The following is a 6,897-nucleotide window of genomic DNA, read 5'->3' as shown; positions in this document are numbered from 1 at the left end:
CCATGTGGACAACTATGTAATCAACATCCCATATACGTTGCGTCTTCTTAAATTTCTTGTTATGTTATCTTAATATTATTTTACTCCATACTAGCAGATCATTTCCGTAAAAAAATTCACATATTCCACTGTTCTAAATACAGCAGATACGACACTTCTTTATCTTCTTTTCCTGTTTTGGGCAATTTCTTGTCTTACTCCTATTTACTTGTTTATTTGTTGAAGTTTTGAGGTCCTTCCTCACAGTCGTGGTGATCCACCGCTGCTGCTAGATCTGACATTCTTTTACAGAATGTCCACTAGACCTGTTCTAGTATTAGAGGTCATAGATCTGCTGGTATAGCCCGGTACCTGGGGCTCGTCTGACACACATTTTAGAAACTTGTCTATAGCCCCAGTCACACCAAGCTTACAACCTGATTCCGACCACCTTCGACCGAAAATCAAGCGATCGGTCGGCGACACAAAACCTATGCAAGGAATTGAAATGGAAAAAAAGTTAATGTGGTTGATAAGATGAAAATTTATGTACTGGGGACTATTCCGTATGTGTTGTAATATATCTATCTATTTATCTATCTTATTACCGACTACCAGCGACTTCAAAAACTACATTCAACTGGCCGGTGATCGGAAACAGGTCGTAAGTTTAGTGCTACTGAGCCCTAAGCTAGTCTTGAATTTATCCACTGGGCAACCAGTGATATTCCTCACTGTTTTTGGAGAGTGCAATAAAGATCTTAAGCCCATCATGTCCTAGACTGGACACCAGCAAGGTCTTGACTCTTGCTGGGTTTTTGGATAGTATTCTCCTTCTAGTGCACTTGCGTCCTGTTCTCTTTTTGTGTGTGTGTGTGTGTGTGTGTGTGTGTGTGTGTGTGTGTGTGTGTATACACGTATTTGCCTCTCAAATCGTGTTAGAAATAATTATACAACCCCGTGTGAGTTCCGGTAAGGCTTTAATTCACGAGTTGCACTTTACAGAGAAATAATCGATACACTTTATAAGTTTTCCTCTTCGTACGCTTTAGTTATAAACGACAACAGCATGCAAACACGCAATACAAGACTTACAGTATTCAATACTACGTTGCACTATACTCACATACACTACGTCATCCTAGGCATTGCATTAAAACTGACAAGATGGGGTTTAACGGAGTTAATTAAGTCACTTGAACAATGATTGTTGAATTGGATAGCTGCTGGCGTTCTGTGTAGCTGATCGCTCAAAATTGCGGAAGACTTTTTTCTCATTGTTCAATGTTGATTGGGAACCTCTGTTCCATACCGGTCAATGAGCAAAGGAAAAAAAAAAAAAAAAAAAAAAAAAAAAAAAAAAAAAAAAAAAAAAAAAAAAAAAAAAAATGAGCGATCAGCTACACAGATCGTCAGCGGCTATCCTATTTAACAAAAATTGTATCAGAGAGAAGATTACTCCAAGAACTTTACAATGAAACAAAAGTAATCCTTCCTCACTCACTTGAACATCCTTGAGTGACCTGATGACTACAAGAACCAAATCAATAGAGAGGAAAGTCACTACATATCGAGTAGGTATTGTGTGAACGATAAGACAAAGAGCAGCTCGCACAATCGTAGGACCCACTATCAAATTGCACATCCTTGATGACGAATGGGGTATCGTCATAATGAGGGTGTGGACCATTGGGTACCCTGTAGATATATAGTGCATCGAATGCACTGAATAAAATGGCACTAAAGAAATATTTCACCAAAAACTAGACAGTGAGGTGAGATTACTTCCATGACCAATCATAACAAACATGGCTTTCGTAAACTATTTTCATTGGCGTTCCTGTTGAGCTGTTGGCTCTTAAATGTCCAACCGCATTGCTTCTAGTGCTAATGGGCAAAGTTTCAACGAATAAGTAAACATAAATATAAGTCTTGAGCATCAAACAACCTGAACAAAATGAATATCCATACCTTCAACATGAGAATCCTATCAGAAAACCAGACCCGAGAGTTTAATGGAAGACGTGAAGAGCATCAAGTGAGACATCATGGGACTGAGTGAAGTGACAAAACAAGGACAAGTTGATGCAGCTACAAGATATCCACTATCTTTTCTGCTATAGTCATAGGGAGAAATCAAGATCAAAGAACAATCAAGGATCCTTGATAAATGGAGGAGTTGAGAAAGGCAAAAATATTAAACAGGTCGAGCGCAGATTAGCTTTCGGGAAGCAGCAAATGATAACTATAGGATATATCAATTGAGACATTAGATACAGAATGGTAAAAAGAGTAGAGGAATTTTGCAAATACCTTTATTCGTTAAATACCGAAATTGAGTCAGTAGATTTATTTCTAGACGTTAGTGGTGTAAAAGTTACAAAGTAATGGATAGCATTTACTCTAAAACGTATTCAACGACGAAAGGCATCTGAGGAAGATGGCATATCGACATATTTTCTGGACGATGCTGGGAAAGAAGTCCATTGCAGATTAGTTTAGCTATGTACCCAATGTACAGAAAACGTTCCTAAGTACAATGTTATAGTGATTTTACTTCACATGAAAGGAGGCCTGAAGGACCTTAGTGACTAAAGATCGATTAGTTTATTATCAAATGGATTCCAAAATTCTTACAAATACGCCAAATAAGCTTTTAGATGAAAACTAGATAAGAGAAGAGGCGGGCTTTAGAAGCGGATACTCGACAATAGACCATTTTGAGGACGATGAATCAGCCATTCGAGAAAACGACAGAATACAATAAGCCTCTTTGTTTGACTTTTGTAGATTACGAAAAGGCCTTTGACTCGGAAGAACAAATGACATTACTTAAATTCACTACGCAAACAGGGTGCAAAAAAATACATTGTAAAGGTTCTTGAGAACATTTATGTAAAGGGTGCTGCTATATTTGACTACATAAAGCTACAAAACAGATAAAAATCTAGAGAGGAGTACGACAAGGGGATACATGTTTATAATGATAATGCACTATGCAAGCCATCAGGTACCGACGTGATATTTTGATAGAGACAAAGCTAAGCAGTGCATAGACAAGAATGGAGTGCTCATTGGTGTAAATAACGCTGAAAGACAGGGAGAGGGCAATTTGGGCGAGAGAGACAGACTGGAGTGAAAGATACTGTGGAGGCGGTAAAAGAAAGGAAGAGGAATTGGACAATAACAATAACAATAATAATAATAACAATAATAATAACAATAATAATAATAATAATAATAATAATAACAATAATCATAATAATAATAATAATAATAATAATAATAATAATAATAACAATAATAATAATAAAATAATAATTAATAATAATAATAATAATAATAAAAAATAATAATAGTGAATAATAATAACGATAAATAATAGTAATAATAATAATAATGATAATAATAATAATAATAACAATAAATAAATAATAATAATAATAACGCAATAGAATGACAGACAATGGAACAACTGTGTTACTAAGTGGATGCCGCGAGGTGGGAAGCGTGGTAGAGGGAGGCCAGATAGAAGGTGGAGAAACGAGATAGACGAGTTTGCAGGAATGAAGTGGCAGAAGATTAGTGCAGTCGTGCGAGTCATGGAATGCTATGAGAGATACCTTTGTTCACCAAAGGACTCGAAAAGTCTGACTGGAGATATATATATATATATATATATATATATATATGCAGATAAACCACCAAGTAAAATAAGAAAATGATGAGCGAGCGCTTTCGTCTATTTAGACATCTGAAAATATCTAAATATACGAAAGCGCTCGGTCATCATTTTATTGTTTTCCTTGGTGGTTTCTCTTCATATTTAGAATCACGAGTTCATGTGATTTCTCATGCATGTATATAAATATGTATGTGTATGCATATATATAAACACACACATACACAGAAAGAGAGAGAGAGAGAGAGAGAGAGAGAGAGAGAGAGAGAGAGACAGACAAAAGAGAAAAAGGAGAAAGACATAAATTTAGAATCAGATCACAACTCTTTTTCACAACCACTCTCGATGCGAACCACTTGCATTCCCCGTTTCCATTAATGTTTATTTATATTTCGTCGACCGATTTTTGTTAAATATTATGAAACTCTCGAGCTCAGAGCTTATTATATATATATTTGCACATTCATTGTCATGCACAGTTTAAGCACTGGGAGAGGATCCGTGTAAACAAGGGTGAAGTTAATTTGATATCCTTCTTCTGAGTTGATATGTATTGACTTAAATCTAGTTGAGCAAACAGACAACGAAAGGATCCCGAAGTGAGCGGATAAAGAAGAGAAACAATGGCAAAACAATGAGGAATTCCAGACTTCCATTTCTTACAATCCTCTCCGTTTTTTTATCTATTTATTTATCTTCTATTTTTTTTTTTTTTTTTTGTTCATGTCGTTCCTGGTTTGCTGATGTTACTGTTCGTGCCGGCACACTAAGCTGGCATGCTAGGTGCTTTTGCTACCTCGTTTGCGTAAGAAACGACTTGAGTTACAATATTCTAGACTTCAGTAAGAACATCTCAATAATGTGTTCAGCCCTGGAGAGTATCATTGAGACTACAGACCTTCACTGTCCCCCTTGGGCAAGAGAATGGATGTATGGAGTGTGTAAGGTTCACATCATTGCCCAATTCTCGGATTATATACGAAAGCGGACTTTACATTCAGGAGGAGAACATTTGAGCGCGCGCGCGCACGCACACTTACAACACGAACACATTACACGCACGCCGGTTGTGTGAGTGCGCGCGCGCGTGTGCATACGTGTCTGTGTGTGTGTGTGTGCGTGTGTGAGTTTGTATGTGTGTGTGTGTGTGTGTGTGTGTACCGTGTATACATGTGTGGAATTATGAATGCATGTATGTATTTATGTATGTATACATTATGGTATTTTCGTAGTAGAAGCTATATTTGTAGAAAATATATACCACATTAATCCAACAGTATAAAAAGCTGTATTTGTATGATTCTGAGAAACAATGAATCAGATGCTGTAATGATTATAATTTATCTTATATTATTTGTTTTTGTTTTGTTACCATTTGTCTGTCTGATTTTCATTTATTATTAGTTATATGTCAATTTATCATTATTTACTATTTACCTGTTTGTTTATTATTTAACTATACCTATGCATTTATTTATGTATTTTATTTGTTATTTACATTATTATAGTTTTTTATTTATTGTTTTATTATTATGATTTTTTTTCGCATCCTAGATATGGACCAAAAGGTCTCCTGTCGGCATGCTCCGCCTTTGTAATCCTTTGACACGAGTGTCTTCCTGTAGGAGAACACCTTGATTTATTCCAGACACTGAGTACAAATCGAATTCATATTGGAGAGGAGCACTGACCTTATGTGTCACTGTTAAGTCTCTCCTCCGCATCCACCTTTCTCCCTCCCCCTCCCCTTCTCTCCCACCCGAACTTGAAACGTTTGTTGAAACGTTTGTTGACCTTGAAACGTTTGTCTCCCTAATTGATGTAATCTGGGCAATGGCGATTTATTCATGACGAAGTATGAAGGATGTCTGGCATGTGTCTGTAATATATTGCAAATGCTATGGCGTCAGCCAGTTTCTGACGTTTATTGAGCTGTTGCCATGCACACACGCTTGCACACACACACACACACACACACACACACACACACACACACACACACACACACAGTGCAGAGTGATAGATATCTGGAACAAACTGAATGAGGAAACAGTGAGTGCAAAAACTATACAAGAATTTAAGATCAAACTGGATGCTGAAAGATACAAAAGCGGGTCACTACGAGCATAGCTCTCTTCCCGTAAAATACAACTAGGTACACACACACACACACACACACACACACACACACACACACACACACACACACACACAATATATATATATATATATATATATATATATATATATATATATATATATGTATATGTATATATATATATATTATATATATATATATATGTATATATATATATGTATATATATATATATATATATATATATCTATATATATATATAAAGTACTCATCAGCAACAAAGGGTAAATTTGCATATATATGAATGACAGGTAAATACAGATACCAGTTGGAATTTTTAGTCCCCCCTGACGTTTCGTCCTCACTAGCACTTTCTCAGTGAGAACACATGAAATGAAAACACCACCTTATATATTCCATGGCCTAGATTACCTCCTCACTCTCCTTGTTCCTCCGCGGTCCACCTCCCTCCTCTCACCCGTCCACTCCGTTTCACGAAATACCCACCAACTCACTGTTTTGGCCAACTGGCTAATTCAATGAACTCGTCTTGATGGTTGAGATGACAGGCGAAATGTGTTACTTGGATTACTTTTCGTCTTCTTTTATCGATTCCTTTTCGAAGTGGGCAGAGGACATTTGCCGGGATGCAGGGATGAGCCGACATCCACGGGGAGCTAAGATGAGACAGGGGGGAATGGATGGGAGTGGAAGGGGTGGAAGTAGGTACACGTGCCCTTGACTTGGCTACCTCTCTTATATGGGGGAAAAAGCTCTTGGTATATAGGTAAATATAGATAGATAGATCTCCATGTTTGTTGCAGGGATGAGAAGCAAAATATGCTACCTCGATTTGCTTTTCCGTTTTCTTTCCTGTTCCGTCCCAACCCGGTAAGTGGGAACATTTGTCCAGGTGGGCTGGATGTCCGGTGAGGTCTGATGTCATTTTCTGAATCACTTTTTTTTTATCACCAATTCCTCTACCCGTTTCCCAATAGTACCGTAATGGGTAATTGTCGCATGGTATTTTGTAAATTAGGGTATTTCCTGTTTTGACCAAGTTCTTGTTCCTGCCCTTTCCAGGGTAATTGTCGCATAATATTTTGTAAATTAAGGTATTTTCTTCTGTCACAATCACGA

The sequence above is a fragment of the Oratosquilla oratoria genome, chromosome 13 (genome assembly GCF_046742065.1).
Source record: "Oratosquilla oratoria isolate Oo_2021 chromosome 13, ASM4674206v1, whole genome shotgun sequence".
In the NCBI taxonomy this organism is placed as follows: Eukaryota; Metazoa; Arthropoda; class Malacostraca; order Stomatopoda; family Squillidae; genus Oratosquilla; species Oratosquilla oratoria.
The sequence above is the reverse complement of the archived record's forward strand: the minus strand, read 5'-3'. Positions refer to the sequence as shown.